General features: G+C 38.9%; 1 long non-coding RNA gene and 6 other non-coding genes across 7 annotated transcripts in view; 6 read left to right on the top strand and 1 right to left on the bottom strand.

Annotated features, from left to right (window-relative positions):
* LOC133540928 (uncharacterized) overlaps positions 1-12,659 on the bottom strand; it is a 143,453-nt gene that overhangs the window by 72,393 nt on the left and 58,401 nt on the right. The gene's annotated exons all lie outside the window — the stretch shown is intronic.
* Positions 2,006-2,078, top strand: trnaa-cgc (transfer RNA alanine (anticodon CGC)). Its single transcript has one exon. It is a non-coding gene; the product is annotated as a tRNA-Ala (tRNA).
* trnaa-agc (transfer RNA alanine (anticodon AGC)) lies at positions 2,728-2,800 on the top strand. The gene has a single exon. It is a non-coding gene; the product is annotated as a tRNA-Ala (tRNA).
* trnaa-cgc (transfer RNA alanine (anticodon CGC)) lies at positions 3,120-3,192 on the top strand. Its single transcript has one exon. It is a non-coding gene; the product is annotated as a tRNA-Ala (tRNA).
* Positions 5,210-5,282, top strand: trnaa-agc (transfer RNA alanine (anticodon AGC)). The gene has a single exon. It is a non-coding gene; the product is annotated as a tRNA-Ala (tRNA).
* On the top strand, positions 7,200-7,272 carry trnaa-agc (transfer RNA alanine (anticodon AGC)). The gene has a single exon. It is a non-coding gene; the product is annotated as a tRNA-Ala (tRNA).
* On the top strand, positions 7,560-7,632 carry trnaa-agc (transfer RNA alanine (anticodon AGC)). The gene has a single exon. It is a non-coding gene; the product is annotated as a tRNA-Ala (tRNA).

Raw genomic sequence — 12,659 nt, 5'->3', positions numbered from 1 at the left:
GGGATAGTTTGACTGCCAACACTAAATGGTCCCTAGTGTGTGAATGTGAGTGTGAATGTTGTCTGTCTGTGTTGGCCCTGTGATGAGGTGGCGACTTGTCCCAGGTGAACCCCGCCGTCTGCCCGAATGCAGCTGAGAAATGCTCCAGCTTCCCCTCTACCCTTATAGGGAAACCGGTAGAAGATGGATGGATGGAAGTCTCAAAACAAAGCCCCAACCCTAACTTCCCATGTGGGAGGTATTGGGATCGATATTCGCATTCCCCGATGTTATGTTCTTGACCGTGTTCTTCTTGAAATAAATCTTAGTCTGCATTGGATTTAGTAAATCCTAACCAAAACTTGAAACCTAAATACAAATTCGCTATAATACTACATTGTTTAATTTGCATGAGAGGTTGATTATTACTAAGTTCATTTTTTGTTGGTATTGTTCCTAAGGATGTTCTTCTTAAAGAAAATAAAAGTCTGAAATGGTTTTAAAAAAGCCTTAAAGGAGAACATTATCACAATTTCAGAAGGGTTAAAACCAATAAAAATCAATTCCCAGTGGCTTATTTTATTTTTCAAAGTTTTTTTCAAAATTTTACACCTCCCGGAATAACCCTAAAAAAAGCTTTAAAGTGCTTGATCTTCGTTATCTTCGAAACCACTGTCCATTTCCCTGTGTTGTCACATAGCGATTCCAATACAAACAACATGGCTGATAGCACAGCAAGATATAGCGACATTAGCTCAGATTCAGACTCGGATTTCAGCGGTTTAAGCGATTCAACAGATTACGCATGTATTGAAACAGATGGTTGGAGTATGGAGGCAGATAGCGAAAGCGAAATTGAAGAAAAAACTGAAGCCATTGAGCGAATAGCTATTGACGCTATTCGGCCATGTCTGTCTTAGCATCGCCGGTAAAATGTGCGGATCAACCGATCAGGACTTTCGCATTGACACTGGATCAACTTAAATCCGTCGATTCGTAAGTGTTTGTTTCGCATTAAATGTGGGTGGAAGGAAACGCTGGATGCAAATACAACTACAAATGTACATACAGGTAGCCTAAATAGCATGTTAGCATCGATTAGCTGGCAGTCATGCCGCGACCAAATATGTCTGATTAGCACATAAGTCATAAGTAACATCAACAACACTCACCTTTGTGATTTCGTTGACTTTATCGTTGGGAATGCATCTGCTTTGAGTGTCGCAGGATATCCAGACATTATTGCCATCTCTGTGCCATCTCTGTCGTAGCATCGCCGGTAAAAAACAAAAGAGGGCTTTCGCATCTCTTGACACAGGAGCAACTTAAATCCGTTGATTGGTAAGTGTTTGTTTGGCATTAAATGTGGGTGCAGGGAAAGGCTGGATGCAAATATAGCTACAAATGAGACATAATGCTGCAATATGTACACACAGCTAGCCTAAATAGCATGTTAGCATCGATTAGCATGCCGTGCTAATCGATGCACAGTCTATGTAAATCAACTTGAATCCGTCCCTGATCGTGTTGTTACACCCTCCGACAACACACCGACGAGGCATGATGTCTCCAAGGTACCGGCAAACAGTCGAAAAAAACGGAAAATAACAGAGCTGATTCTACTCGATGCGTGTGACGTGGTAGGGAAAAATGGCGTTGACGACCGATGTGACGTCACGTTCTGACGTCGTCGCTCAGAGAGCCATAAACAGAAAGGTGTTTAATTCGCCAAAATTCACCCATTTAGAGTTCGGAAATCGGTTAAATAAATATATGGTCTTTTTTCTCCAACATCAAAGTATATATTGATGCCTACATAGGTCTGGTGATAATGTTCCCCTTAAAATTGAAGCCCCAGCCCGAGCTTGATCGTAACCCATCCAAGCATATTTTTACCTGATTGTAGCCCATGTGTGTAGAACACATGGACTATGGGTGACTTTCCTGTTACAGAATGCGTAGAGAAGATTACCTTCTGCAGGTGGGGTCGATACTCGAAAACGTGCAGCGGCACATCATATCAACAGGGGAATTAGCTCAAATGGTAGAGCGCTTGCTTCGCATGCGAGAGGTAGCGGGATCAATACCCGCATTCTCCAAATCTCTTATGTTCTTATCCATTTTCTCCTTGTATAAAAATCAAAATCTGACTTGGATTCAGTAAATCCTAACCCTAATTTGAAAACCAGATATAACTTGTCTCTAAAAGTTTTCTTTGCATGTGAGCAGTAGCGGCTTTTGAAAGCGCCAACACATCCAAAACAGTGCTGCCCAGAACCTGATGAGGGTCCGAAAATATAAAGACATTACTCCTATTCTCCACTTGCTACACTGGCATGGAATACAAAATCTGCCTGTTGACCCAGTAATGCAGTCATGGACACGCCTCACATTACCTCAAAGAACTCCTCACACCACAACATGCATCAAGAAACCTCTGATCCACAAATACTTCGACCTGACGGATAATTCCAACGCCTCTTAATTGATGTGAAGTTGAAAAACCAAAGAAGGAAGGCAAAAACATTGGGAGGGGAGGCTGTTGGAATAGAGCCTTAGATTGGGCAGATCTAGTTGGATTAAATCTGACCAATCTAAGGCGAACATGGAACAAACCGAGCAGTCCAGTTGCAATCAATTGAATGTTTTGAGAATACAAGGACCAGGATGAATGAGAACATCCATAAACAATACTTTCCGTAGGTGAGGTCCATACCCGAAAACGTGCGGCGAACAGTTCCATTGACAGGGGAATTAGCTCAAATGGTAGAGCGCTCGCTTAGCATGCGAGAGGTAGCGGGATCGATGCCCGCATTCTCCAAAAGTTGCATTATTGAACCTGTCACCCTTGAAATAATCATTTATGAGAATGGTTTTGGTAAACTCCGACCTCATTCTGATATGTTAATAAGAAACAATGCTTTCATTCTCTGTTGGTATTGTTCCTAACGCTGTTCTTTTAGGAGAAAATAAAAGTCTGAAATGGTTCAAATAAACCAAAGCCTAAAATTGAAACCCCACTCAAGCTTGATCGTAACCCATCCATCCATTTTCTACCTGACTGTAACCCAGGTGTGTAGAACACAAGGACTATAAATGGGATTGATGTAACAGAACCCGTAGTGGATCATTGGCAAATAGGGGAATTAGCTCAAATGGTAGAGCGCTTGCTTCGCATGCGAGAGGTAGCGGGATCAATACCCGCATTCTCCAAATGTTATATTAAACCTTGTTCCTCTTGATAATAACCCAGGGCTGAATACTTGACACTGATCTTTGCATGTGAGAAGTAACGGGATTGATTGATATCTGCATTCTCCAAATACTTTGTTCTTAAACCTTGTTCCTCTTGAGAAAAATTCAAGGCTGGATTCGATTCAGTAATCTGTCCTCAACCCAAATACAAATTGGTTCCAATTCGAGAGGGTTTACTTTACCTGTCAGAGGTAGCAACATCAATGCTGATATTCTCTGTTGGTATTGTTCTTGACGTTATAATTTTTGGAAAAAATATAGTCGGAATTTGTTTTAATTAACCAAGGTCTCAAACATAATTTGATTGTAACCCATGTGTGTAGAACACATTGACTATGGGTGTTGTTGATGTCACAGGAAGCGTAATGGCCGGTTATTAAACCGGGGAATTAGCTCAAATGGTAGACCGCTCGCTCTGTATCCTTCTTGAAAAAAATCACAGTCTGAAGTAGTTTTAGTAAACCCCAACCTCAAATTGAACCGTAATCAGAAACCCTAATCAACATAAATGCTCATTTTCTCTGTTGGTATTTTTCTTGACGCTATAATTTTTGGAAAAAATATAGTCTGAATTAAGTTTAATTAACCAAGGTCTCAAACCTAATTTGATTGTAACCCATGTGTGGAGAACACATTGACTATGGGTGTTGTTGATGTCACAGGAAGCGTAATGGCCGGTTATTAAACCGGGGATTTAGCTCAAATGGTAGAGCGCTCGCTTTGCATGTGAGAGGTAGCGGGATCGATGCCCGCATTCTCCAATATTAAGTTCTTGACCATATCCTTCTTGAAAAAAATCACAGTCTGAAATACTTTTAGTAAACCCCAACCTCATATTGAACCCTAATCAGAAACCCTAATTAACATAAATGCTCATTTTCTCTGTTGATATTGTTCTTGACGCTATAATTTTTGGAAAGAATATAGTCTGAATTAGTTTTAATTAACCAAGGTCTCAAACATGATTTGATTGTAACCCATGTGTGGAGAACACATTGACTATGGGTGTTGTTGATGTCACAGGAAGCGTAATGGCCGGTTTTTGAACCGGGGAATTAGCTCAAATGGTAGAGCGCTCGCTTTGCATGTGAGAGGTAGCGGGATCGATACCTGCATTCTCCAAGTGTTATGTTTTTCATTGTGTTTTCTCTTGAAAAAAATCATATTCTGAATTGGATTAAGTAAATCCTAACCCTAACTTGAAACCCAAATAGAAATTGTTTTTGAGAGGTAGCAGTTTTCGAAAGCACCAAAAAGGTAATGCAAAGATCCTAATGATGGTCCACACATATGAACACTTTACATTTGTATTGAGCCTTAGGTTGGTCGGATCTAATCTAACTAGATCTGACCAATCTAAGGTAAACATGGAACAAACCGAGCAGTCCAGTTGTGATCAGTTGAATGTCCTGAGAATACCATGACCAGGGTGAATGACAACATCCATAGACAACTCTTCCAGTAGGTGAGGTCGATATCTTCAAGCATGTTTTGTCTTATCTTAACTCTCGTGTTGCCTCTGTTTGCACTGCTCTGTAAAATCTAAACATTGATTGATTGACAAGGCTTCTCAACAAAATTGACAAGATCTCAGGTTGGGGGGAACCTGCCTGTCTTGACGGAACGGTTGTTGCTGGACACATGACGGACTCTTGGGGGAAGAAGAAATGACGCATGCAAGTCACCCTTCCAGTCCAGGACCTTGGAGATACAGTATCTACTTATTCGGAATCATGGCCAGAGAATATCTCCTGATTGGAGTAAATGTTGCTCAGTTTTGTGGACGAATTGGAAGATGCTGGCAAAGTACAAAGTACCCTAAAGCTGCCACAAATGATTCAGGTTGGGGGGAACCTGCCTGTCTTGACGGAACGGTTGTTGCTGGACATATGACGGACTCTTGGGAGAAGAAGGAACGACGTGTGCCTGGCGAGGACGTTCAAGTATCTACCTAATCGGGATCTCTCCCTAAACAGGGGAATTAGCTCAAATGGTAGAGCGCTCGCTTAGCATGTGAGAGGTAGCGGGATCGATACCCGCATTCTCCAAGTGTTATGGTCTTGATTGTGTCCTTTTTGGAAAATTAATCATTGTTTAGTTGATTTAGTAAATCCTTACTGAAACTTGAAACCCAAATACACGTTGTCTCTAATACTAGATTGTTTGCTTTGCATGTGAGAGGTAGCGGCTTTTGAAAGGACCAACACATCCAAAACATCGTAACCCATGCGTGTAGAACACATTGACTCTGGGTGTTGTTGATGTTACAGAAAGCGTAACGGGCGGCTGGTTAAAGACAGGGGAATTAGTTCAAATGGTAGAGCGCTTGCTTAGCATGCGAGAGGTAGCGGGATCGATACCCGCATTCTCCACAAGGATTTTACTTAACTCTGTTCTTATTGAAGAAAAAAAAAATCTCAAATGCTATATCATTTGCTCTGCATGTGTGAGATAGCGACATCAATGCTTTCATTCTCTGTTGGTATTGTTCCTGACGTAGTAATTTTTGCAATAAATCATAGTCTGGAATAGTTTTAATAAACCAAAGTCTCAATTTGAAACCACAACCCTAGTTAGATCTTAACCCATAAGTGAACAGTCCAGTTTTCATCAATTGAATGTCCCAAGAATACAATGAGGTGTATGAATGACAACATCCATAGACAAAACTTCCTGTGGGTGAGGTCAATATTGGAAAATACGCGTTGGCTTTTAGCTTCAATGGAGGATTTAGCTCATGTGTTAGAGTGCTTGCTTTACATGCAAGTAGTTGCCGGAATGATGAATATTAGTCTAAAATAGTTTTAATAAACCAAAGACTCGAAATCAAAACCCCAAACCTAACTTGATTGTAACCCATGTGAGTAGAACACATTGACTGTGGGTGTTGTTGATGTCATAGAAAGATTAACAGCCTGCTAACTAAACAGGGGAATTAGCTCAAATGGTAGAGCGCTCGCTTAGCATGTGAGAGGTAGCGGTATCGATGCCTGCATTCTCCAACATTATGTTCTTAACCGCATTCTTCATGAAAAAAATCATTGTCTGAAATAGTTGTAGTAAACCCCAACCTCAAATTGAACCCTAATTAAAAACCCTAATCGAGATCAATGTTCATCTTCTCTGTTGGTATCGTTCATGACGCTATTATTTATGAAAAAAATAATAGTATAAATTAGTTTTAATAAACAAAAGTTCCAAACCTAACTTGATCATAACCCATGTGAGTAGAACACATTGACTATGGGTGTTGTTGATGTCACGGAAAACGTAACAATATCTTTTATACAGGGGAATTAGCTCAAATGGTAGAGCGCTCGCTTAGCATGTAAGAGGTAGCGGGATCAATATAAACGCATTTTACAATATTATGTTCTTAACTGTATTCTTCTTGAAAAAAATAATTGTCTGAAACAGTTGTAGTAAACCCCAACCTTATATTGAACCCTAATTAAAAACCCTAATCGATATCAATGTTCATATTCTCTGTTTTAGTTTTAATAAAACAAAGTCCCAAACCTAACTTGATCATAACCCATGTGAGTAGAACACATTGACTATGGGTGTTGTTGATGTCACAGAAAACGTAACAACTTTATTATACACGGGAATTAGCTCAAATGGTAGAGCGCTTGCTTAGCATGTGAGAGGTAGCGGGATCGATACCCGCATTCTCCAATAATATGTTCTTAACCATATTCTTCTTGAAAAAAATCATTGTCTGAAATAGTTGTAGTAAACCCCAACCTCATATTGAACCCTAATTAAAAACCTTAATCAATGTCAATGTTCATATTCTCTGTTGGTATCGTTCATGACACTATTATTTTTGAAAAAAATAATAGTATGAATTAGTTTTAATAAACCAAAGTCTCAAACCTAACTTGATCATAACCCATGTGAGTAGAACACATTGACTATGGATGTTGTTGATGTCACAGAAAACGTAACAATTTTATCATACAGGGGAATTAGCTCAAATGGTAGAGCGCTCGCTTAGCATGTGAGAGGTAGCGGGATCGATACCCGCATTCTCCAATAATATGTTCTTACCTGTATTCTTCTTGAAAAAAATAATTGTCTGAAATAGTTGTAGTAAACCCCAACCTCATATTGAACCCTCATTAAAAACCCGGGTCTACATCAATGTTCATATTCTCTGTTGGTATTGTTCATGACGCTATTATTTTTGAAAAAAATAATAGTATGAATTAGTTTTAATAAACCAAAGTCTCAAACCTAACTTGATCATAACCCATGTGAGTAGAACACATTGACTATGGATGTTGTTGATGTCACAGAAAACGTAACAATTTTATCATACAGGGGAATTAGCTCAAATGGTAGAGCGCTCGCTTAGCATGTGAGAGGTAGCGGGATCAATTCCCGCATTCTCCAATATTATGTTCTTAACCGTATTCTTCTTGAAAAAAATCATTGTCTGAAATAGTTGTAGTAAACCCCAACCTCATATTGAACCCTCATTAAAAACCCGGGTCTACATCAATGTTCATATTCTCTGTTGGTATTGTTCATGACGCTATTATTTTTGAAAAAAAAAATAGTATGAATTAGTTTTAATAAACCAAAGTCTCAAACCTAACTTGATCATAACCCATGTGAGTAGAACACATTGACTATGGATGTTGTTGATGTCATAGAAAACGTAACAATTTCATTGTACAGGGGAATTAGCTCAAATGGTAGAGCGCTCGCTTAGCATGTGAGAGGTAGCGGGATCAATGCCCACATTCTACAATATTATGTTCTTAACTGTATTCTTCTTGAAAAAAATCATTGTCTGAAATAGTTGTAGTAAACCCCAACCTCATATTGAACCCTCATAAAAACCCTAATCGATATCGATGTTCATATTCTCTTTTTTAGTTTTAATAAAACAAAGTCTCAAACCTAACTTGAGCATAACCCATGTGAGTAGAACACATTGACTATGGGTGTTGTTGATGTCACAGAAAACGTAACACTCTCGTTATACAGGGGAATTAGCTCAAATGGTAGAGCGCTCGCTTAGCATGTGAGAGGTAGCGGGATCAATTCCCACATTCTCCAATATTATGTTCTTACCTGTATTCTTCTTGAAAAAAATCATTGTCTTAAATAGTTTTAGTAAACCCCAACCTCATGTTGAACCCTCATTAAAAACCCTAATCAATATCAATGTTCATATTCTCTGTTGGTATTGTTCATGACGCTATCATTTTTGAAAAAAATAATAGTATGAATTAGTTTTAATAAACCAAAGTCTCAAACCTAACTTGATCATAACCCATGTGAGTAGAACACATTGACTATGGGTGTTGTTGATGTCACAGAAAACGTAACAATTTCATTTTACAGCGGAATTAACTCAAATGGTAGAGCGCTCGCTTAGCATGTGAGAGGTAACGGGATCGATACCCGCATTTTCCAAGTGTTATGGTCCTAAAGCTGCCACAAATGATTCAAGTTCGGGGGAACCTGCCTGTCTTGATGGAACGGTTGTTGCTGGACATATGACGGACTCTTGGGAGAAGAAGGAACGACGTGTGCCTGGCGAGGACGTTCAAGTATCTACCTAATCAGAATCTATTCCTAAACGGGGGAATTAGCTCAAATGGTAGAGCGCTCGCTTTGCATGTGAGAGGTAGTGGGATCGATACCCATATTCTCCAAGTATTATATTCTTGATTGTGTCCTTTTTGGAAAAGAAATCATTGTTTAGTTGATTTAGTAAATCCTTACTGAAACTTGAAACCCAAATACAAGTTGTCTCTAATACTAGATTGTTTGCTTTGCATATGAGAGGTAGCGGCTTTTGAAAGCACCAACACATCCAAAACGTTGTAACCCATGTGTGTAGAACACATTGACTCTGGGTGTTGTTGATGTTACAGAAAGCGTAACGGGCGGCTTGTTAAAGACAGGGGAATTAGCTCAAATGGTAGAGAGCTTGCTTCGCATGCGAGAGGTAGCGGGATCGATACCCGCATTCTCCACCAGGAATTTACTTAACTCTGTTCTTATTGAAGAAAAAAAAAAACCTGAAATGCTACATCGTTTGCTCTGCATGTGTGAGGTAGCGACATCAATGCTTTCATTCTCTCTTGGTATTGTTCCTGACGCAGTAATTTTTGCAATAAATCATAGTCTGGAATAGTTTTAATAAACCAAAGTCTCAATTTGAAACCACAACCCTAGTTAGATCTCAACCCATAAGTGAACAGTCCAGTTTTCATCAATTGAATGTCCCGAGAATACAATGAGGTGTATGAATGACAACATCCATAGACAAAACTTCCTGTGGGTGAGGTCAATATTGGAAAATACACGTTGGCTTTTAGCTTCAATGGAGGATTTAGCTCAAGTGTTAGAGTGCTTGCTTCACATGCAAGTAGTTGCCGGAATGATGAATATTAGTCTAAAATAGTTTTGATAAACCAAAGACTTGAATCAAAACCCCAACCCTAACTTGATCATAACCCATGTGAGTAGAACACTTTGACTGTGGGTGTTGTTGATGTTATAGAAAGATTAACGGCCTGTTAATTAAACAGGGGAATTAGCTCAAATGGTAGAGCGCTCGCTTAGCATGTGAGAGGTAGCGGGATCGATGCCCGCATTCTCCAATATTATGTTCTTAACCGTATTCTTGTTGAAAAAAATCATTGTCTGAAATAGTTCTAGTAAACCCCAACCTCATATTGAACCCTAATTAAAAACCCTAATCGATATTTTCTCTTGGTATTGTTGGTGACGCTATTATTTTTGAAAAAAATAATAGTATGAATTAGTTTTAATAAACCAATGTCCCAAACCTAACTTGATCATAACCCATGTGAGTAGAACACATTGACTGTGGGTGTTGTTGATGTCACAGAAAACGTAACAAATTTATCATACAGGGGAATTAGCTCAAATGGTAAAGCGCTTGCTTAGCATGTGAGAGGTAGCGGGATCGATACCCGCATTCTCCAATAATATGTTCTTAACCGTATTCTTCTTGAAAAAAATCATTGTCTGAAATAGTTGTAGTAAACCCCAACCTCATATTGAACCCTAATTAAAAACCTTAATCGATGTCAATGTTTATATTCTCTGTTGGTATCGTTCATGACGCTACTATTTTTGAGAAAAATAATAGTATGAATTAGTTTTAATAAACCAAAGTCTCAAACCTAACTTGATCATAACCCATGTCAGTTGAACACATTGACTATGGGTGTTGTTGATGTCACAGAAAACGTAACAATTTTATCATACAGGGGAATTAGCTCAAATGGTAGAGCGCTCGCTTAGCATGTGAGAGGTGGCGGGATCGACGCCCGCATTCTCCAATATTATGTTCTTAACCGTATTCTTCTTGAATAAAATCATTGTCTGAAATAGTTGTAGTAAACCCCAACCTCATATTGAACCCTCATTAAAAACCCGGGTCTACATCAATGTTCATATTTTCTGTTGGTATTGTTCATGACGCTATTATTTTTGAAAAAAAAAATTGTATGAATTAGTTTTAATAAACCAAAGTCCCAAACCTAACTTGATCATAACCCATGTGAGTAGAACACATTGACTATGGGTGTTGTTGATGTCACAGAAAACGTAACAATTTTATCATACAGGGGAATTAGCTCAAATGGTAGAGCGCTCGCTTAGCATGTGAGAGGTAGCGGGATTGATACCTGCATTTTCCAAGTGTTATGGTCTTAGAGCTGCCACAAATGATTCAGGTTTGGGGGAACCTGCCTGTCTTGATGGAACGGTTGTTGCTGGACATATGACGGACTCTTGGGAGAAGAAGGAACGACGTGTGCCTGGCGAGGACGTTCAAGATATCTACCTAATCGAAATATTTCCCTAAACGGGGTAATTAGCTCAAATGCTAGAGCGCTCGCTTCGCATGTGAGAGGTAGTGGGATCGATACCCATATTCTCCAAATGTTATATTCTTGATTGTGTGCTTTTTGGAAAAAAAATCATTGTTTAGTTCATTTAGTAAATCCTTACTGAAACTTGAAACCCAAATACAAGTTGTCTCTAATACTAGATTGTTTGCTTTGCATGTGAGAGGTAGCGGCTTTTGAAAGCACCAACACATCCAAAACATCGTAACCCATGTGTGTAGAACACATTGACTCTGGGTGTTGTTGACGTTACAGAAAGCGTAACGGGCGGCTTGTTAAAGACAGGGGAATTAGCTCAAATGGTAGAGTGCTTGCTTCGCATGCGAGAGGTAGCGGGATCGATACCTGCATTCTCCACAAGGAATTTACTTAACTCTGTTCTTATTGAAGAAAAAAAAAATCTCAAATGCTATATCACTTGCTCTGCATGTGTGAGATAGCGACATCAATGCTTTCATTCTCTGTTGGTATTGTTCCTGACGCAGTAGTTTTTGCAATAAATTATAGTCTGGAATAGTTTTAATAAACCAAAGTCTCAATTTGAAACCACAACCCTCGTCAGATCTTAACCCATAAATGAACAGTCCAGTTTTCATCAATTGAATGTCCCGAGAATACAATGAGGTGTATGAATGACAACATCCATAGACAAAACTTCCTGTGGGTGAGGTCAATATTGGAAAATAAGCGTTGGCTTTTAGCTTCAATGGAGGATTTAGCTCATGTGTTAGAGTGCTTGCTTTACATGCAAGTAGTTGCCGGAATGATGAATATTAGTCTAAAATAGTTTTAATAAACCAAAGACTTGAATCAAAACCCCAACCCTAACTTGATCATAACCCATGTGAGTAGAACACTTTGACTGTGGGTGTTGTTGATGTCATAGAAATATTAACGGCCAACTAACTAAACAGGGGAATTAGCTCAAATGGTAGAGCGCTCGCTTAGCATGTGAGAGGTAGCGGGATCGATGCCCGCATTCTCCAAAATTATGTTCTTAACCGTATTCTTGTTGAAAAAAATCATTGTCTGAAATAGTTGTAGTTAACCCCAACCTGATATTGAACCCTAATTAAAAACCCTAATCGATATTTTCTGTTGGTATTGTTGGTGACGCTATTATTTTTGAAAAAAATAATAGTATAAATTAGTTTTAATAAACCAAAGTCTCAAACCTAACTTGATCATAACCCATGTGAGTAGAACACATTGACTATGGGTGTTGTTGATGTCACAGAAAACGTAACAACTTCATTTTACAGGGGAATTAGCTCAAATGGTAGAGCGCTCGCTTAGCATGTGAGAGGTAGCGGGATCGATGCCCGCATTCTCCAAAATTATGTTCTTAACCGTATTCTTGTTGAAAAAAATCATTGTCTGAAATAGTTTTAGTAAACCCCAACCTCATATTGAACCCTCATTAAAAACCCTAATCAATATCAATGTTCATATTCTCTGTTGGTATCGTTCATGACGCTATTATTTATGAAAAAAATAATAGTATGAATTAGTTTTAATAAA

Source organism: Nerophis ophidion, linkage group LG22 (assembly GCF_033978795.1).
Source record: "Nerophis ophidion isolate RoL-2023_Sa linkage group LG22, RoL_Noph_v1.0, whole genome shotgun sequence".
NCBI classification, from domain to species: Eukaryota; Metazoa; Chordata; class Actinopteri; order Syngnathiformes; family Syngnathidae; genus Nerophis; species Nerophis ophidion.
Note: the sequence above shows the minus strand (reverse complement) of the source record. Positions and strands in the feature narration are given on the sequence as shown.